Here is a 22600-nt window from a genome sequence, read left to right as displayed (position 1 = left end):
TCGGTTACAGACGCCATTTTGAAGGCTACATATAGCCCCGGCACCTATCGGAACTTCATGAAATCATGGGGAGTGAAGCAATAATATTCCACCATGTCCCATAACATGTTCCGCATTTTTTTAAAACCGGAACAAGCTAAAAAGACTTTTGCATTTGAACGCCCCTCGTAGTACTGTTCCTAAGCCGTTATCAGAAAATAAAGCAACTGACTTCTTGTGGTGTTAGGAGTAAAGAAATCAGTCTACAGGACACTCTCATGGAGCCGTTCCCATGGGTTCAGCTGTGTGTCATCCACCTGGGATGCTGGAGCATGAAGCACAGTCCTTGCTACTTTGTTATACCGTCCAGCTGTCATGATGATGAACGACACGTCGACCACTCATTTTACACTACTGGCCATTAAAATTGCTACATCACGCAGCTAACGTCCTACAGACGCGAAATTTAACCGACAGGAAGAAGATGCTCTGATATGCAAATGATTAGCTTTTCAGAGCATTCACATAAGGTTGGCGCCGGTGGCGCCACCTACAACGTGCTGATATGAGGAAAGTTTCCAACCGATTTCTCATACTCAAACAGCAATTGACCGGCGTTGCCTGGTGAAACGTTGTTGTGATGCCTTGAGTAAGGAGAAATGCGTACCATCACGTTTCCGTATCAAGGTCGTTTTGTAGCCTATCGCGATTGCGGTTTATTGTATCGTGACACTGCTGCTCGCGTTGGTCGAGATACAATGACTGTTAGCAGAATATGGAATCGCTGGGTTCAGGAGGGTAATACGGAACGCCGTGCTGGATGACAACGCCCTCGTATCACTAGAAGTCGAGATGACAGGCATCTTATCCGCACGGCTGTAACGGATCGTGTAGCCACGTATCCATCCCTGAGTCAACAGATGGGGACGTTTTAAAGACAGCAACCATCTGCACGAACAGTTCGACGACGTTTGCAACAGCATATACTATCAGCTCGGAGACCATGGCTGCGGTTACCCTCGACGCTGCATCACAGTCAAGAGCGCCTGCGCTGGTGTACTCAACGACGAACCTGGGTGCACGAATGCCTAAACGTCACTTTTTCGAGTGAATCAAGGTTCTTTTTACAGCATCATGATGGTCACATCCGTGTTTAGCGACATCGCGGTGAACGCACATTGGAAGCATGTATGCGTCATCAAAATGGCTCTGAGTACTATGGGACTTAACATCTGTGGTCATCAGTCCCCTAGAACGTAGAACTACTTAAACCTAACTAACCTAAGGACATCACATACATCCATGCCCGAGGTAGGATTCGAACCTGCGACCGCAGCAGTCGCGAGGTTCCGGACTGAGCGCCTAGAACCGCGAGACCAACACGGCCAGTGTAGGCGTCATCACCATACTGGCGTATCACCCGGCGTGATGGTATGGCGTGCCATTGATTACATGTCTCGGTCACCTCTTGTTCGCCTTGACGTCACTTTGAACAGTGGACGCTATATTTCAGATGTGGTACGATTCGTGGGTCTACGCTTCATTCGATCCCTACGAAACCCTACATTTCAGCAGGATAATGCACGACCGCATGTTGCAGGTCCTGTACGAGCCTTTCTGGATACAGAAAATGTTCGACTGCTGCCCAGGCCAGCACATTCTGCAGATCTCTCACCAACTGAAGAAGCCTGGTCAATGTCGGCCGAGCAATTGGATTGTCACAATACGCCAGTCACTAGTCTTTATGAACAGTGGTATCGTGTTGAAGCAGCATCGGCAGCTGTACCTGTACACGCCTACCAAGCTCTGTTTGACTGACTGCCCAGGCGTATCAAGGCCGTTATTACGACCAGAGGTGGTTGTTCCTGGTAGTACAATATATTTGTCCAATGAATACCCATTTATCATCTGCATTTCTTCGTCCGCAGCTCGTGGTCGTGCGGTAGCGTTCTCGCTTCCCACGCCCGGGTTCCCGGGTTCGATTCCCGGCGGGGTCAGGGATTTTCTCTGCCTCGTGATGACTGGGTGTTGTGTGCTGTCCTTAGGTTAGTTAGGTTTAAGTAGTTCTAAGTTCTAGGGGACTGATAACCATAGCTGTTAAGTCCCATAGTGCTCAGAGCCAAGATTGCGTCCAAGATTGCATTTCTTCTTGGTGTAGCAATTTTAACGGCCAGTAGTGTATAAAAGCAAAAGAGCTAATGTTTGTCGGAATTTAATATCAATTTATTTTTAATGTAAAAGCCATCCGCGATGATCAGTACTTTAGTAGTCACCCTGTAAAGAACAAATGAAGAATGAGTGAAACCAACATGTTAACGCCCCCAGCAGAGTCAAATAGTATAGCGCTGGTGTTCATGTTAGTGTGTCAAATGTAACTTCTTGTGCAGCTTACATGATCTTTGATGTTCTGAACCACTGTAATTGATTCATCATTAGTACTGTACACAATCCTGGACACAAGGTAGAAACTGTGAAGAAGAGAAGTATTTAGAAGCGATAATTATTTTGAGATTTTCCAAATCTGGTTTTCTGTTTCCTTCAAGTCATCAGAAACATTATAAAATCATCTGAAACATTATAAAACGATCTCTTCGTCCAGGTCTTGAAAGCCCAAGGGATGTCTACCGACTGCGGTGTCGTGCTATGCCTTGCGGCGTTAAGGGTGTGTTGTATGGAGAGGCACATCGTCAGCACACCGCTTTCCCCGCCGTTTTGCAAACTTTCCAGTCCGTGGAGACGCTACTGCAAGGCCAAGTAGCTACTCAGCTGGGTTCACGACACTGAATGTCTCTTGAAGCTGTTCTCCCACCGAGAAAAAGTCATCGGCAGTACTGGCCTTGAACCCACGTCCTCCGCGTGGCAGCCATCTAAGCTGAGCACTCAGCTACGGAGAAGGACAAACACGTTACAAAATTATAGAAGATGAAGTACAATTTAAAAATCTACATTAATAAATATTTACAAGTAATACATTCGAGAAACGGCCTTCATATTGGACAGCTATTTATAATGTCCTGTTCACACAAGAGTGAAGGCATTACACACGACATTTTATAATATGCTAAATCCCAGTACGACAGAGATGAAAGGGTACAATACATCACAGATCGGTCAGGCACGTGATATTCTGGACATTTTATTCAGTCAAAAGGTGCAAATGCGATACGTATAAAACCTGACGTGGAATATCTTTGGTAAGTAGCTGTTTACTGTTTGAATTTTTCATGTAGACACTGTCAAAGTGGAAGGCATCAGCAGATACGATAAGAAATGGCTTCTATATTTTGAAATTACAACTATTGTTAAACGCTAACATATTGTAGTTAATTTTGAACAACGTTTTCTATAGGAAACATTGAACTGGCGCTATGTTTTTGTTTATAAGTTTGCGAAACTGAGATCGTTCATTACTTTTATCTTCGTGTAGCGGGTTGCGGTTAAAAGGGGAAACCTTTCACTGGCTATCTTGGAACTGAGTCACTCACAAGATAGGAAGACAATACATATCCCAGAACGGAAGATAAAAGTTCTCATAATCCCTCATTCGGTTGGAAAACGTTCAGACACAACCAAAATATGTCCTCGAACTTGTCAGAATCGTTAGTGGATGCAGTGACATTCCTAGTAGTTACATTTAATACCGTAATAACAAAACCGATATCAGGAAGTAAACGAATTAAATGTCATCAATTTTGTTATTTAAACAAGGGGAGGAAGTTAACGTGCACTATTTCATTCTGTAATTTCTACGTTTAAAAAGCACTTATAGATAATTTTTGAAGTGTGGTTTACATTATTTTAAAGTGTATACCTTGTGTAATGTCATTATGTTGTAGAATATGGGAGCAACGTATATTGTTATTCTTAATGGTAAAACCAACTTTGCCATTGCCCGCGAAATTGTAATTTCTCTGGCTGATTACCGATCACTTGTGGAAAACTGTGTGTGTTTCATACATGATTTTTTTTTTCAATTTATTACCCTCATGCAATTCATTACTAGGCGCAAGATGAAGCAGTGTCCTATCACAGGAATATCTCTTAAACTAAACACAACTAACGGATTAGGTCGTATGCTGCGGTAATAGTTGCATCGTCATCGGCGAATATCACCGATGACCGACGTCGGCCGACGACGACCGACCTTTCAAATCAGGATGTCAGTAGGCGCTTGCTATAATGCAACCCATCTCTCGCCCGAACGTACGGATTTCGGATGCCAATCGGTGAAATTCTTATCAGTTCGTTTTCTTCTGTCGAATCAGTTGGCGTTCCCACACGCAAAATGTTGGCTGTGAGGAACTCCTAAGTCCAGAAAGAAGGTATTTTGGTATCCAGAGGAACGTAGCTCGGAATTTGTGAACTGAAATCGCAACTTAGTTAGAAACCTTAGTTGGGAACCTTCATCGGAAATCTTAGACAGACTATAACCTCAAAAAACTGATTTGTTCAAGTCAGAAGATGGCGTATCTCGTGCTTAAAGTTACTGTAGCTGATTTGGTCTGGGTTGTGCTAAACGAATTAATTATCAACGATTTATTATTACTGCATACTGGTGCATAAATACCAGAAGGGTGGTGATTTATATGAGGTGGTTTACCGGTCTGGTGTCTGTGTTGCCACTTGTCAGTGCTTTACGTGTCCAATGTTTATTATTGTGAAATTAAAACTTATGATTGTCTTTCACACATATGCTGCACAGTGGCGTTGTTGCACCCATAACGCCAAAGGAAGTTTAAGTAGATTCCGACCTACTTGATGGAATAGATTCTAACCTAATCTAATCAAACCTAACCTTCTTGATCCCTCGAAAAACCGATAAAAGAAATCGGACGCAGCCTCACTAATTTGTAGGCCAAAGCTATCGGTTGGCCTCCGGTGGTTGTGTCTGCCGGTCGTTGTCAGTGCTATTTTGAGCACAGTCTTAGGCATGTTCCGATTGGGTAACTGCCGCTTACAAGGCTATACGACAAGGTCGGCCACAGCGTGCAAAAACTGCACGCGAGCATTATGTGTTGCTAGCATGCGGAGGGAGGCCCGACCGCTCTCGGCTTTGCTTGGTCCTTCTCGGAAGCATTCTGTACAGCGCCACACTTCATTTAGCATTGCGGTGCGTCAATTTTCGTTTCCCCAATTCTGTAGAATCATGATGTCAGCTCTGTTTACCCTTCGCTAATTCTTCCTGCTGTAAAGAGTGTTTCCACTTTCTGGGGCTGTTTGCACAGAAAGAAGGCAGTCTAGCGATTTTTCTTCACAAGTCTTTAAAAATGAATGGAAATTACAGAAGAGAGGGATGATAAATCTCAGTACCAATTAGGCAGCCACATAACTGACGGGTACTGCAAAATTGGCTGTGCAACCACCTTACAACACCTCGAAGAAGAAATTTAAAGATTTTGTTGACGAAGAAAGAGCAAAAAATTGCAGCCATCGATAGACGGCACTCATTATTCGATACATCAGCAAGAAATTTGCAGTACATTTGCAGAATGAGGCACGTGGTGAAATAACTGGTACGAATATCAAATCTGCTGAAGTCGCACACAGTTTTACAGTGTAAGTTGCAACAATTTTCAAGAGAAATGAACGAGTATAGGAAGCCTTCACATACTATTGCGGAAAGCCTTCACATACTATTGCAAAGTACCTTGATTAAATGAAGGGACATGACTGGAACGGTTTATCGATTTAAATCCCGCTATTGATGAGTTTATGGGGGTGTAAGGGGGAGCAGGAACGAAAATTGGGACATCCAGAATGGATTGCAGATCTCGCATTTTAAGTGGACTTAACTGCACACGCCGTCAATGAGACACTGAAAGGTGAGAAACCACTTACTTCTCATTTGATGTGGATGCATTTAAAAAACAGAGTTGTGGCAGGACAGTTATGACGAAAAACACCATCTATTTCTCTAAGCTTAATGGCGTAAAAGAAAACAAGAGTTTTGACGATTTCATTGTCTTAAAAGAACTGAAAGAATAGATTTGTAAACTTTTTAAAAACTACCAGTCTTAATTAGTTTTTCGAATTTATTTCGAGCTCATCTGGTATTTCAATTGAAAGTGCCCTGTGCATGTATAGATAGGAATGATCGATCGGTAATGTAATTCCTATGTAAAACACAAATATTTCCTCGTTAAACAGTCCAGAACGTTTAAATTATCTTCCTGCAGAAGAGTTTCTAAGTCTCCAGAATGGGGTAGCAAATGTAATACAATATTTCGATGAAATTATGTGTGTGAAATGGTTTTTTCGATTTGTCACGATTACGTGGCAACCTGAGTGCGAAAACCCGTATGCAAACAACTTGTACCAGATAAAAATAGTGTTATTAGGGTACGTAAAACAATTAAATAATTCTGAAAATTCGTTTTGTTTCTTACCCATGTAGTTGAAAAATATGAAACCACGTAGTAGTATTCAGTGCGATTGCATTGCCATCTACGTGCGACGCATCAGCGAATATCAGTGACTATGGATAGTTTTAAAGGCCCACTTGTTCACAGTTGCCTTTGTGCCGTCACTAAGTGTCGACACTGGGAATAAAACGGAATTAACCTTCTTCGTGGTTTCTTTGTCACTGATCAGCCAAACGTTATGACCACCGAACCACTATCGATATAAACCCGTCCAGACGATAGCACGGTTATCTTATGTGTGCAGAATGACGCGCGATCATCTGAGTTTGACCAAGGGCAGCTTGTAATGCACCGGAGACACGGCTCGAGCATTTAGGAAACTGCATTACTTGTCAGGTGGTCGAGGAACGCTGTGGTGAGTGTCTGAAACACGTGGCGATACCGAGGTGAAACTACGATCGGACGTCTAAGGATTGGGCGGTCACACGTCATTAAGTAGTAGACTGGGCTGGATGGTAAAACAGGACAAGCAGTGAAATGTGACGGAACTAACACCAGACCTAAATGCTGGGGAGTGTACAAGTGTGTCAGAGCACAGAGTGTTCCACACAGTCCTAAAGATGGGTCTCCGCAGCCGACGCCCCATGCATGAGGCAATGTTAACGCCACGGCTTCGACAACTAAAACTGAAATGAGCAAGTGACCATCGGCATTGGACGTTAGAGCAGTGGCAGAGTGATGGATGATCTGATGAATGCCGTCGCCTCCTTCATTTTGCCGATGGAAGGGCGCGAATCCTTCGGCTTCCCGAGGAACAGCTCCTTGTGACCTTTACTGCTGGATGGAGACAAGCCGGGGGAAGTTCCACTATACTCCTGGAAACATTCACGTGGGCACCCAGTCAGCTCGTGCTTGGCACCATGACGTCCAAGGAGTATCGGACACTGGTTGCAGATAACGTACACCCCTTCAAGACGATCCTGTTTCCTGAAGGCAGTGGAATTTTTCAGCAAGATAATGCGCCATGTCAGAAGGTCAGGAGAGTGATGGAGTGGTTGAAGGAAAACACTGGTGAGCTCCAATCGATGTGCTGGCCTCCCAACTCGTTAGATCTGATTCCGATTGAACAACCAGGGATTTGATTGAACATGAAGTCAGAACTCATTGGCCTTCTCCCTGGTATTTACGGCTATTAGGTGACTTGTGTGTGCACACATGCTGACAACTACTTCCAGCGACCTATCAAGGCTTCATGACAGGTATACCACGACGCATCGCCGCTTTTATCCTTGCAGAAACTGGACATGCCGGCTATTAGGTAGATGGTCATAACATTCCGGCTGATAAGTGAATTTGTTTGCTAATAGCATCTACCATTGCACAGATTTTAGAGTTTCACAGTAATGTGGTATCTAGCTAATGTTTCCAACTTCGCTCAGACAAAATAAGAAGAACGCTGTATTTAGTCGACATCACCTGCTTCTCCTGAAGACCTAGATATGTGTTGTTTATTAGTTAAGTAGCTAAATGTAAATGTCGTGTGACTAAGACCTCCCGTAGGGTAGACCGTTCCCCGGGTGCAAGTCTTTCGATTTGACGCCACTTCGGAGACCTGCGCGTTCGATGGGGATGAAATGATGAGGATAAGGACAACACAACACCCAGTCCCTCAGCGAAGAAAATCTCCGATCCAGCCGGGATTCGAACCCGGGCCCTTAGTATTGACATTCTGTCGCGCTGACCACTCAGCTACCGGGAGGGGGCTGTTAAGTGCTAATAACCCCGTATTGCTCGGGTTGGAAGAATCCTAAGGAAATGCAGTCCGAAAACAAAGGAAGTAGGTTACAGTACACTTGTTCGCCCACTGCTTGAATATTGCTCACCGGTGTTAGATCCGTACCAACGGAGAGTAGCGCACTTCGTTACGGGATCATTAAGTAATGGCGAAAGCGTAACGGAGTTGATAGATAAACTCCGGTGGAAGACTCTGCAAGAGAGACGCTCAGTAGCTCGGTACGGGCTTTTGTTGAAGCTTCGACAACATACCTTCACCGAGGAGTCAAGCAGTATATTACTCCTTCCTACGTATATCTCGCGAAGAGACCATGAGGATAAAATCAGAGAGATTAGATCCCATGCAGAGGCATACCGACAATCGTTCATTCCACGAAAAATAGAAGGGAGAACCGACAGAGGTACTCAAGGTAACCTCCGCCACACACCGACAAGTGGCTTGCCGAGTATGGATGTAGATGTAGATGTATTCATTTTTCCAATTATCTATTAGAAACTAAAACAAACAGTAGACTGCGTTTCTAGTGAAATACCTCGTATAGCTTCTTTACGGTGTCTGCAACGCAATTTTGTAAACGTCTCTATGAGACTACAGTCCTTTGCAATTCGTAGTTGAAAGCTGTCAAAAGCGCTGCCGGGTGTCAGGGGCTCCTTCAACTGACTCGGCTGTCTGAGTGTCTTAATAGTAATGAATAAATGTATTAAAACTTCATTTATGCAGCAGGTTTTCGCGCTGCTCATTGCTTATGTCGTCGTATCTCTTGAACTGTGATAGTACGTCGTTGTCATCCCAACAGCAAGTGTTGCTTGACAGTAAAGAATATGTGTACCAAGCTCGCATACACACATTTTTTTACAATATGTATGGATTTCTCGTACATTTATTCGAATGATGCGACATTTCTTTAAATTTGTGGAAACATCAGAAGAAAAATTAAGTAACTGTGGTATCAACGCTCGATAGCACACTTGTTAGCGGTGCAGTTATCGATCACGATCAGTATTAGTATCGTTGGATCCGCAAGTCGCGACCAGTGCCGCTAGCGCCGCTCCGCGGCTTGTATCAAGTTACTAGCGAGCTCTCGTCCACCCTTGCTCGGGACGTCAAGTAGTAAAGTAGCATAGCTTTCTGCTGATAGGAAGCAACATCTAACAAGGCGCTTAATTGCGTATGGCTTAAGAGAGGCCTCAGTAGCTACCAGTTTATATGTATGAAGCGAAGAAGAATCCTGTACAACCAGTTAAGTACAATACATACTATTTTTTAGCAACGACTTCTAATTATTTTTAAAAAAATGGTTCAAATGGCTCTGAGCAATATGCGACTTAACTTCTGAGGTCGTCGGTCGCCTAGAACGTAGAAATAATTAAACCCATCTAACCCAAGGACACCACACACATCCATGCCCGAGGCAGGACTCGAACCCGCGACCGTAGCGGTCGCTCGGCTCCAGACTGTAGAGCCTAGAACCGCAAGGCCACTACGGCCGGCTAATTATTTTAATCGTTGCAGATCCAGACCATGCCGACAGCACCTTCTCGACGTTACTGATAAACCTGCTGTGATTCATATGTTTCCATTTAGCACAGGCCACCAGTCAACATTGGCGACGACTCGTTCGCCATCATCATAACAGTAACTCTGGTGAGTTCGTGAATTATGATCCAAACGATGATTGTTGTGCTAATTAAAGTCCAGGGTAAATATACAGGACCTTTCGAGCCAAAACAAAACGTGGGGAGCAATAGCTTTTCCTGACAAAGAAAAGGATGTAAATTTTTAGTTAAAAGAACGAGGGAGATAACATTTAAAGTTAAGAGACTACAAAGCTGGTCTCATTTCGTAAAATGTCAAAGTGAATTTTGTAAATGGAAGACAGAATTATACACAGTGCGACATATGCGCCAAAATGAAACTCACATGTTTGGAAAGAATGATATTTCAAAGATATAGAAGTGCTCGTGAGAGTCAATGCACCATTAATGAGCGATATCTACCAGACTAGGACCTCTGAAATGCAAATGAGATGAACATTACTGATCTCCAGACTTCTTCGAGCTGGTTAAGTGGGTTCTGAAAATTATACACGCCGGCCGGAGTGGCCGAGCGGTTCTAGGCGCTATAGTCTGCCTCGGGCATGGATGTGTGTGATGTCCTTAGGTTAGTTAGGTTTAAGTAGTTCTAAGTTCTAGGGGCCTGATGACCTCAGAAGTTAAGTCCCATAGTGCTCAGAGCCATTTGAACCATTTTTTTTAAAAATTACACACAAAAGGAAGCAGCAAATTACGAAGTTTGTTCGCGTAAACGTGTAGACGACACATCATTAACAGACACTACTACAGACAAATTCGTACATTCTTGTTATGCCGTGAAATGCTGTGTATAAAGCCAACCGGTCATGTTTCGAGACAGCGCTGTGCACAAACCGCACTTGCAGTCGATAAATCCTATGACATTTTCTTATACAACAATGCCAGTGATAAGTATCACTGGTAAGTTCCTGATCCTGCTTGTCTTCTGGAACTTCAAGGCAAATTAGGACCCATTATTAAAAAAGTACTATTTAGTGCCAAAAATCTTATAGTCGAAGTAGCAACATCTGGAAAAATGGAAGAAAATTATTTTCAACACTATATCCAAAACGTCCACTTACTATTAGCAAAAAATTACTCTTTGTTATCTTGGATTCTTGGCATGGACATCATGACATCTCTGTCTTAATAAGGCCAAAAGACTTTTAATATAATTCGGATTCCATCTTGAATCTGTGTTTCGATGTGATTGAGCCCTTCAATAAAGACATTTTTCGACGCTGTAAAGCATTCTTCAGAAAGTTGTCGGAAATATAATTTCCGATAGTCCTTTGTCATTTCAAGTTTATCAGTGGAACAGTGTTGCCAATCTTATCTTAGTTTAGCATTGTCATTTTTCATCATCACGTTTTAATAATGAGATCAAGTATGCATGGTATCCAGATAAATAAGCAGAACATTTCAATTTTGTTTAAATAAAACTAGTAATTATTTTGAGGTGCCTGAATACATCAATTTTTTTATTATGTGTTCCTTGTGTAAGGAGAATATTTTCGTTATCCAATATACACCTCGCATATTTGTGACCTGTACATGCAACAAACAACGAACTGTTTCGTTGTTAGTAAAATTATCATGAGAACTGGGTGCAGGAATTTTCATAAATGAAATTAAATTTCGTGTGGCGAGGGCTAACGTGCCGGCGGTTACGGTGGCGGACAGTTTTATAAATATTTCACGTGGACAGATTAGTGTCCGCATTGATGGATATCGTCTTTGTTGTGTGACAACACACTGCCTTGATTTTGCTTCCCCAGGTAATACCTGTGTAACAATTACATGTAGAGCAGTTTAGCTGTAAATACGAACTGCAAATTACTGAAAAAATTAACCATTTCAGCATTTTGCTTTGGTTTAAGTGCGGTTCTTCAAGCAGCAAAACTGAGTTCCTTCAGTTTTTTAATAAATACTTGCAGTGCGTCTTAACAGCTAACCTTCTGGCAGTGCATTTCTTTCGGCGTGATCTTGCAGCATGAAAAGTTTCAGTGTAGGTTTCGACATGTCGGACTGGCCCATTCCAATATGTCGGGTAGCCTGGCAACGCGGTGAGAGACACGTGCGGCCATGCAAGAGAGCAAAGCACTAATGCGAGGGCACTGCCCATTTTCCGAATTCTTGGCTGTCCCCTCAAATGAGAAGTACTCTACAATTATGGGAGATGTGATCAGCATGCCGCCAATCTCTCCAGCGACTACTGCCAGAAGATGAATTATGATAACGCTGCAGCTTTTTGATGCAAGCAGTTGCCCATTTGGCCTCGGGAGCCTGACTGGACCCCGTTCCAGGTCTCTGTATCTTTCCAAATATTCAAGGAAGTACCAGCAATCGAACCCTAGTCCTACCATACCGAAGGCAGCAACGCTAACCATTCAGCTATGGATGTCATAAATCTCCTGACCAGAATTTTTAAATATTATCCTTATCAAAACGACGTTAGACCACTTCATCGTTATACAGCAATTTGTGATACGTATGGTAACTAAAGAAGCAACATGCTACAAACTGTCCGGCTAGTAATTCATAGTAAATACACTAGCTGACTAACGATACAAAATGGAGGTTTTTATTCAGTTAATATTCTCTTTTGTATATTTTATTATCTCAGTGAATAGTACAAAAGATTATTTCTTTATTTCACGGACGCTTACGAAATGATATTACTACATAAAATTAAGAGTGGAGCGGAATTTGAAATCAGATATTATTACATCTCGAAACAAAAAACAAATGGCAAGGCATTGTTCAAACTTTCGGTAATGTTCCCCCGTTAATCGAATTTGGAGAAAAGATAGTACGATCAATTTATGCTTCACAATGTACCAATTATAACGAAGTGAAAACTCGAATATCCCTTTGTGATATTGAGTCTTCTATCTGGTTCTAATACTGGTAAAGAGAAATAGCAAACAAACTGATATTCAACCCGCGAGTGGAACAGACAGCTGAAGAGATGCAGTTAACGCTGCTTCCCTGGTCTGAGGAGACTAACCAGTATAACGAGCTGTATTAATGCAAGCGGTAGAATATTCCCTGCTGTTGCTCTCCCGTTTCAGAGGCAAAGGGCTGGCCCGCTTATCGACTAGACGTCTGAAAGGCTTTTCGAAACTGCTGGACTGGGTCTGAAGAGGATCACGCCATTAACGACCCTCTAACCTTAACAGAGTTACCTTCACTTGTACGAAGTTCGGCAGAAATATTCTAATAAAGGCTGATTCAGTGATAAAGAGATAATAGAATTTAGCCGAGGACCAGAAAGTGACGCTTTGGGCAAATGAATTCTAGTATATCTCGTGTTTTAGCCTTAACAACTGCTACATTCGATCTCTTTGACGTTGATTAATTACGCACTGTCAGATGACCCGCACTTATGCACATGTCACATCAATTACAATCAGTTGTAATGGATAAACTACTTCCGACAAACAAAGATATTGCGTTGCAGAAAAAGCACTCTTCAAGAGCACTATTTCAGAAACTACTTCTTTTCAAAGCCACTGAAAATAGCAAAAGACATTTCTTTAATAAGAACGCCGTAACATCATAATCTCACAACTGCAACAACTTAAATTCGTTTGCTTTTTACGCTCTTTATTCCTAAGCTTTTCCAATTTTGCTTTCTGTTGCTTGCTGTTTGCTCCCGATACATTTATATTGAAGTTGAGTTGTATTCAGCTGGTACAGTCTACAAAATAGCTTACGGAGACGTTCCCGACATTCATGCTGCAGGGAAACAACAGATAAAAAAACCCAGTAACGTTTTTTTTATCGTACTGAAATTTTGAGCTCAGTGTACTTGCACAAAGGAGACCCATCCTGAATTCGATTTTCTTTGTTTTTTTCTTGACTCCTTTTCTCTTGTATATCAAAGTTTACCATATACAGGGTGCTCAGAAACTGTCCGAAAACTTGTAAGGGTATTTCTGGGTAGGTTCTGCGAGGAAATAGTTGTTAAGAAAACAACTCGATACAGTGCGCCATTTCCGAGTTAATAAGCATGAGGCTGTTGCTGGGACTAATGGGGGCGGTCCTACACACACGGTGTTTCCAAACGTGAACTTCTCTTGGTTTCGTAAAATCGAACGCAAGAGCGATACAAGAATTTGACGTAGGACTGTAGTAAGGATCGAATTCGAGCCAGAGGCCGAAGTTTCGTGTGCTGTAATCTACACTATGAGCAAAACGGACACTAATTTTATCTGTCGAGACGCTTGAATTCAAGGGCGCAACGGCCTGATTGGTTAACTTCAATGCTTATTAACTCGGAAACGGCGCACCGTACCGAATTTTTCTTCTTTTTCTTTCTTGTCTTACTGACAATTATTTCTGAGTATAACCTATCCTGCAACACCTTTTCACCTTTTCAAGCTATTCAGGCTGTTTCTGACTACGCTTTGTGTCTCCAACCGTAGTGATATCTACGGTATTGCAGTGCGTGTGTTGTTCGGAAGTACGATGCAATGATTCTTCGCACATGTGTGAATGACCGAAGGAAGAGGCACAACCGTTATGAAATACGTGGCACGTATTTCATTGTCATCATTCCGTCACACAGATAATTGTGGTCCGTATTTGAAACTGCGATTATGTTTAATGTAGTGTTTTGAGTTTCTCTTTCTTACCTTCTTTCTCCTCACAACTTCACGATACAATTTCAGGGTACATACGTTCTTAATGCGCGAGGTACATACGAACTTAATGCACAATATTCATTTAAATTTAAACACTGCTTGCAGTTTATAACGTCTATGTCCTGCTGTAGCACTAACATTTGCTGCGAAGTTTCGGTATCGTTATTAATAGCAAAGTTAGATTTCTCGTTTGAATTCCTTTCAATTTGACTCGGTACCATATTTTTAATGACTACCGACTCTTCTAAATGTTATCTACTCTGTTAAAAAGTTTTTTCTTCAGACTCTTATGTGCCTGGAACGTCAGTCATTGCATTATGCTGAATTTTCTATATTGGGTTGACCAAGATTGGTGCACTTGGACTGCTCGTAGCAATTACCTGCATACCGACAGTGAAAAAGAAATTAACCACATTTCCTCCCAAGTATATTTTGGGTAGAGAATGGACGTCAGTTGTCAGTTTGGCAGCACAGTGTTCATATACGCTACAAGTATCATCATTCAATTTTGTATAGGTATGTTCACCAGTCACTACATTGGCTAGATGTTTGCGTTAGAAGACTCGAGTTCGCGAGATCGATTGAGCTCCTACTTGTAATTCATTCAAATTCCTTTCTCTTAGAGTGCGTGATATGATATCTGGCTCCTTGATCGTTGTACAGAAAGTACCACGGCGGGACTTTTCAGTACACGTGTGATTATCCCTACTAGTAAACCACTATCGCGGAACCCGAAATCAGTTGCGTGGTGCCTATTTTACCTCTTCCAGTAGCAGCAAATATTAGATTTTAAATTCTTCGCTTGATTATAGACCGATTGTAAAATGCTCCCATAATTTTCTCGTTAAGAGGTAGAGTCTTATATTAAAAGTGAGTAGAATAAAGACAATATCGTAGTTAGAAGCAAAGCGTTTGTCTTGAGGCAGTGGAGATATTGGTAAGCAAATACACGGACTTTTATTCATTGAGCAGCTGAGAATAGGAGTACTTAGCGATTTCCAATTGGGTTTACAAATAATTTCGAGGCCATGTAAAACTTTTTCTTGATGAAACCCCCGCCCCCACAAAATGCCACAAAAGAAAACATTGAATCTCATTCATATTTTCGCTGTTCATGCAGTAAAACTTGAGTATGATATACGACGTTTTAAGTTGGCACTTTGTCACTCCAGACTCTATCCTCAACAAGGTTTGCAGACTGTATCCACGTAATACCTCAGAATGTACTTACAATGTTACGTCATTGTACGACACAGGGCTTCGGAGACACGCAGTCATAAAATTTAGATGCGTAAAAAAATAGCTTTAGCTTAAAATAGCTTGCAATAGCACTTCAACATCATGCACAATGTTTTAGTTTAATGCTTCTTTATTATTACCACTATTCGGAGCGCATTTAGCAGACGGTGTCAACTTATACCGCTCAAATTACCTGCGAAATTATATCAATCCACGACACATATTTCAGGAGATACATACTCACAAACACTGAGGTCTTTGAAGAAATGTCGTTTGCTTAAAATGGAGCGCACATCACCTACACTACATTAATCCAGCGTTTCGTAATGAGAGTACTTAGCGACACAATCTTTAAACATGAGTTCAAACTTTTCCTTAACTTTTCCTTCCTTACAGACTTTCACTGAAATATTTAACACGGAATGTAATTTGTAAAGTGATGAGACATCTGAGGTTGTTCTATTCATGGAAGTTCGATTATTTATAGAAATGGTGTTTACTGGTGAAGTACAAAGACAAAATCAGAGTAGAGTCGTTTTCAGAATTCCGCTTTTAAGCGAAGAGTGCAGGGAAACATGGTTCACTGCGTCGCTAAGTATTTGTAGGTGCAAGGAGGTCAAATCATCATCTCCTCTCAATAATGTGCATGCTTTTTGAAAGATGTGCTACCACTGATAATTTATTGAAAATATTGCAACTCACAACACCTACTCAATGTAGTACGTTTAACATATTCACACGAATAAATTCTTCAAATATTTCTGTGATAACAACAGATAATTAATTTATAATTGATTATTAGTCTTAGTGATTATTTATGACGTGTCTGACAAATAAGTTTTGCTTCAGAAATTTAGAAAATTGGCCAGGTGCGAGAAGGACTCTCGCACTGAGGGTTCTGTACAAACTTAATTACGTATGTAGACAGTTTATCGACTGGATGTCTCGAGAATCACAACAATTTTTTCCTATTACCTATATCGATACTGGCAGGATATCGGTCCAAGGGATTCCTTGATTTCCGAGAATATTTTAGTATCAGTAATATAAATCTGACATAAACGCATGCAGAATGAGACGACTATTACTATAATAATTGATATTGCTGGGTGTTGCACTGATGTAAGTCATACATCAGGCAAGGTTTAAATGGTTCAAATGGCTCTAAGGATTATGGGACTTAACAGCGGAAGTCATCGGTCCCTTAGAGCTTAGAACTACTTAAACCTATCTATCCTAAGGACATCACACATATCCATGCCCGAGGCAGGATTCGAACCTGCGACCGTAGCGGTCGCGCGGTTCCAGACTGCAGCGCCTAGAACCGCTCAGCCACTCCGGCCGGCATCATCAGGCCAGGAATGACTTTATTGTTCATATGACGAGCGACGGAATCTACCCATCATTTTCAGATATCCAGAAGCAAATGTTTGTCTCACTTACAGCTTGAAACGCAATATCTACTGGCAGTAGTCGATCCAGAGTATCTGATGATGGGCAAATTACAAAACGCGTCATATGAACAATAGTCATTCCTTGGCTTACGTTCGATTTTTACCATTGTTACCCAGTCAGCCTGAATGCAGAATTAATGATGTTTTTAATTTCCAGTTTGACGACGGATAGCAAATCACAAAAGGACATTTTCTTCTTGTGATACAAATTAACGACTTTCCGATTATTCCTTTACTTGTACTGTGAAACCTTACTTCTTGCCAAATTCCATCATTGTATCCAGAATGAGATTTTCACTCTGCTGAGGAGAGTGCGCTAATATGAAACTTCCTGGCAGATTGTGGCAGATTTAAACTGTGGGGGGCCTTTGCGTTTCGCGGGCAGTCCTGCAAGGTTTGCAGGAGAGCTTGTGTGACTTTTGGAAGATAGGAGACGACCTACTGGCGGAAACGCAGCTGTGAGGACGGGCCGCGAGTCGTGCTTGGGTACCCCAGATAGTAGAGCACTTGCCCACGAAAGTCAAAGGTATGAGTTCGAGTGTCGGTCCGGCACACTGTTTAAACCTGCCAAAAATTTTCACATTGAAGACCAACACGAAGTACTCTATAGGTGCTGATGAGTAAGATCATGAGTGTAAAAATATGTGACGTTTATGGGAGTACCTATTGACTGTGTTGGCTTAGAAGCTAACGTTTAATATATGCAATATACCGGCAAGGGCCCATTCACCTCGGTATGTGAAATAAGTTTCAGCTTGATACAGCCATCCTTTTCTAAGTAAAACGTAGTCTTACCAGAGGAACAAAGAGACAGGGTGTAAAGAAATAACAAAAAATTTTCTAATATAATTACAAATTTACAGTTTTTGGATTTTTTGGGTTGGTTGCACCTTCCTTTTTAGCAAATTTTCATGATTATAGGCCAAAGGGACGTACGATGGAGGTTTTGATGAGTGAGTTCGCGAGTGTCAAAATATGTGCCATAAATGGCCGTATCTTTCGACTGCGTCGACTAAGAAGCTTAAATTACGTATAGCGCCAAGGGAATATAGTCCACAGTATGTGGCATAAATTTCTAATGGGTATGTATATCAGTTCCGAGGGAAAGTGATCTTAACAGACGTACGAACAGAGAAAGACGAGAAACGACAAAAAAATTTCGCGTGATACAATTACAGATTTTTAGTTTTTGGATTTTTGTTGGCTCAACTGTGAAAAATTCCTTTCAGCCAAATTTCATGATTCCAGGCCAACGGAAAATATCCTATAGATTGTGATGATTGAGTTTGCGAGTATTAAAATAAGAGACATAAATGACAGCATATTTTGATTGTACTGAATTAGAAGCTTCAATTTCTTACACCGTCAAGGGACTATGGACCTCAGTATGTGATATAAATTTTACCTTGGTACGTCTATCCGTTCTTGAGAACCGACAGACAGACAGACATACTGACAGACAACAAAGCCATTCCGCAGGTGTTACGTTTTTACTGTCTGAGGCAGGGAGCCATAAAATGAAGCATTCGTTGTACACGCATCGTTTAATAAGCAGGGTAGACTATAGCGTTATTGAGTAGATCAAAGTTGGAAAATAAAAATACCATACCTAGAAACGGAACCGAACTCCCTTACTCGAGTATTCTGGCGTAAACATTACTTACTGCCCTCGCTGTGGAAGCTGGTTGTATTCATTGAATGAAGAGATTTGTCGGACCTTTGATTACAGTTTTGTGAAATCGCCTTTCCTTTACGTCGCCGAAAACATAAACACGACGACATTCTTTGTAGACATAGTTTTATTCTTGATACCCAAGGGCTCGAGCTGCTGCATCTGAGCGAGCGAATTTTGGTTCAACTCGTCGCAGGGCGCGATTAGCTCACCTGATCAGCCATTTCGAAAATGCTCATTCCTAGGCATCAATCTACAACAAACTGCGATTTGCCAGAGTCGCTTCCGTCAATAGATACCCCATCTGTGACCCGTATCGTAATTAGGATGATCGCCTTTGTTTTCTGGTCCACTTATGCACTTTCCGTAACCCATCACTTACCTACGACAATTCAGTACATTAATACGATCTGTTCCTGTATAACAATATTTTGTTGTTAAGTTTATGGCGTCCGTAAAAGTGAATATAGAATTATTCTTACTCCCAGTCCTTCAAGAATTGATCAGGTTCCAAAGTTTTAGTTTCTTGTATAATTTTTGCATATTTTTTTTCCGATACGCAACTGAACAACTGAGACAAGAACGTCTCTTGTGGTTTCAAATAGTTTCGAGAAACTTCCTTGGAATATTGTTTGGGGCTTCCGTTAGTCGCCGGCCGGTGTGGCCGTGCGGTTCTAGGCGCTTCAGTCTGGAACCGCGTGACCACTACGCTCGCAGGTTCGAATCCTGCCTCGGGCATGGATGTGTGTGATGTCCTTAGGATAGTTAGGTTTAAGTAGTTCTAAGTTCTAGGGGACTAATGACCACAGATGTTAAGTTCCATAGTGGTCAGAGCCATTTGAACCAATTTTTCTTCCTTTAGTCAAAGCTCCGACAGAATCTCGAGCTGTTTTTTATCAATTTGTATTTCTGTGAGCCCGATTGTGAACGCCAAATGACATTGTTACTTGGAAAGTCCACAAACGTACATGCATTTTGCCCTCCTCTAAGCACATTATCTTTTTTTTCATCTTCACTATGTGTTCTACTGCTGAACTACCTTCTTGGAATCATCCATGATATTCTATCAGTCTGTTGGTCAGGCCACTTTCAGACCGTGCGGTATCTTGCACATTACAGCGATTAATTACTCGTCACGATACCTATTCACTTCTGTAGTGTCTCCTTCCTTATGGATGAATCAGGACTGACTTCCAGGCATATTATAATACTACCTTTTCCCGCATATTTTGTGCAGATTTTGGTTGAACACCTTTCCATAGTTCTGCTGTTACATGCCACCACAGTCTTGTTGTATTTCAGTGTGTAGATGGTGTATTTAATTTCATGCAGTTTGGAACAGGAGAAGAGGCAGTTTGAGGATGGATTAATTGCTGTTCCGCCACTCAGAAGACTCTTCAAGTATTTTTCAAGGATGTCAATTTTCTTCATTTGACATTGCTAAGATTCGATATATTTTTTTTTTTTTTTAATGTTGAGGGAAGGGGGGCGGGTGTGGGGGTTGAAGCCATGAAAATTTCGGTAATATTCCCAGGACTCATATTTTACAGTTGTTCTATCTTTTTCTATAACTCCTTTTTACACTTCCGCTTTTCATTGCGCAACTGTTTCACTATTTGCTCTCCTTGGGTTTGAAGTATGTTCCAGTATTCGTCTATTTTGTATGTTTGGTATTCTCTCGACCTAATTCAACGATCCTTCAATTCCAGTCAACGTTTATCATTCCTCAAAGCTTGATCTGTTCTCATCTTGACCACTGCTTCTTTTGCAGCATCTAGCAAATATATTTATGTGTTGAAGAGTTTGTATTGGTCAAACAGGGTGCTTGAAATCTGTTTGTTTGTCTTTCATCAGGACTAAGGTATTAAGTCGCTCTTTCTGAAAGAACGTATGGGCCTTACATTTATTTACTGATACCTAGGGATCAGAGTGTATTATTTTCTAGTGCTGGATTCATTATTTTGGACCTTGACTTCGAGGTATAGGTACATTATCTATTTGGGTTTCTCCAGTTGCTATGTCAGGTTATCGCCACGTTCTTTGTTTCCTGGGCAGGTGCCGGCAGTGCGCACATATTAATTGACGATCATTGTTTTCACGTAACTAAAAGAGTCGTGTTTCGTTACTGAACATCTTCTCATGCGCTATGTAACGCTTAGCAGTATTCCTGTACTTTTTACGTGATGTTTCTGGCTATTCGCCATTGTTCTATCCACCGTACTCCAAATTTTAACTATGCAACCAAAGCCCTTTTGGTTTTTATTAACTGCCGTGGCATAGACGTTAACAAACGTATATGTAGGGCGTTATTATAGAGCAGAGTCTTGTCGCTTATTGGTTCAAAATTTGAGACAGACCTAAGGATTTTGCTGTTGGCAGAAATGGTTGTACCGAGGACTGAAATTTCTTCGTCGTTCTCTATTGCGCTTTGCTCTGATCGAAGCGATATCCATCAGTTTCAAAAATTTCTTCATCTGTAAAGCAAGGTTTGCAACGCTATTAATGTATTTTTTGGAGATGTTGTCAGTTATAGCATCTTGATAGGTTGTTTTAATGTGTTTGTGTTTAAAGTTGTCATGAAAGGTCTAGAGTTTTATTGGTCATTCAGTCTTATTCACTTACACTACTTCTGCTGATGTAAACGTCCACAATCAGTCCTCAGCAGAGCTCCTTATGTACCATTAACGCATTGAATCCCTCTAAGGTGGAATAATGCTCATTCGATAACATCTAATCAAAAATGGCACTTTTACACTTTATCTTGTCCGAATCTCCTCTGTTTCACACTAACACTAATTTTTCATCCAATCGTGTATGATTACCAAAATGACTGTACCTACACTGACGCGCCAAAAAAGTTGGTATGAGTATGCGTATTCAAATACAGACATACGTAAGCAGGCAGAATACAGAGCTGTGGTCGGCAACGCCTGTGTAAGACAACAAGTGTCTGGCGCATTTGTCAGACCGGTTACTTTTGCTACAATGACAGGTTATCAAAATTTAAGTTAGTCTGAACGTAATGTTATAATCGGCGCACAGGCGATGGGGCGTAGCATCATGAAACTTATTACTTATCCAGGGGTGTACCACCTGTCGGTTTCACCAGCCGTTCAGACATGGACGAAGAACACATCACAATTTAGTAAAAGGGGAGTTCAAAAAGAAACGAGCCGGAGGCATAATTACAGAAACCAGTACCTGTACGTTACAAGTATTGATCCTGGCTGTTAAGACACTCGTCCCACTGTGACACAAGGCGGTGAATAGCTGTCTCGTAAAATTCCCGGGCCTGCGATGTTAACCAGTTCCACACGTACAGATGAGCGTCGTCGTCCGAGGTGTATCGTTTGCCCTTTAGAGCCTTTTTAAGGGGACCAAAAACGGTGTAATTACAGGGAGAGAGGTCCGTACTGCATGGAGGGTATCCGAGAACCTCCCATTTGAATTTCTGCAGGAGCGCCGCGACTGTGTTGGCCGTATGAAGCTTTGGATTGTCGTGGAGGCAAAATGACCTTACTGGTGAGGTTACCTGGTGGTTTTGATTTGATTTCTTGATGAAGGGTGGTCTCGGTTTGCGTAGTAGCGCTGGACATTCGCTGTTGCCCCGTGCTGCAGGAAGTGAATCAAGTGGCCCTCTTGGTCTTCTATTGACGCCTCCATGTCACTGTATGCAATGTGACTGGCACCGTCGGACGATTGATGCATGCTGGTGCTAGCTCTGTATAGTCACGTGACTTGCACGGCTGCTCTCTAGGAACAGGATGTGAATTCCCACGTTCTGGTGGGAACCGCACCTCGTTATACACGCCACGATACACGATATTACCCTCCTGTCACCGGTTAGCGCATTCCAGACTCCGGCACGTTTCTGTATGA

Source organism: Schistocerca serialis, chromosome 5, assembly GCF_023864345.2.
Source record: "Schistocerca serialis cubense isolate TAMUIC-IGC-003099 chromosome 5, iqSchSeri2.2, whole genome shotgun sequence".
Taxonomy (NCBI): domain Eukaryota; kingdom Metazoa; phylum Arthropoda; class Insecta; order Orthoptera; family Acrididae; genus Schistocerca; species Schistocerca serialis.
This window is presented reverse-complemented; position numbering follows the sequence as displayed.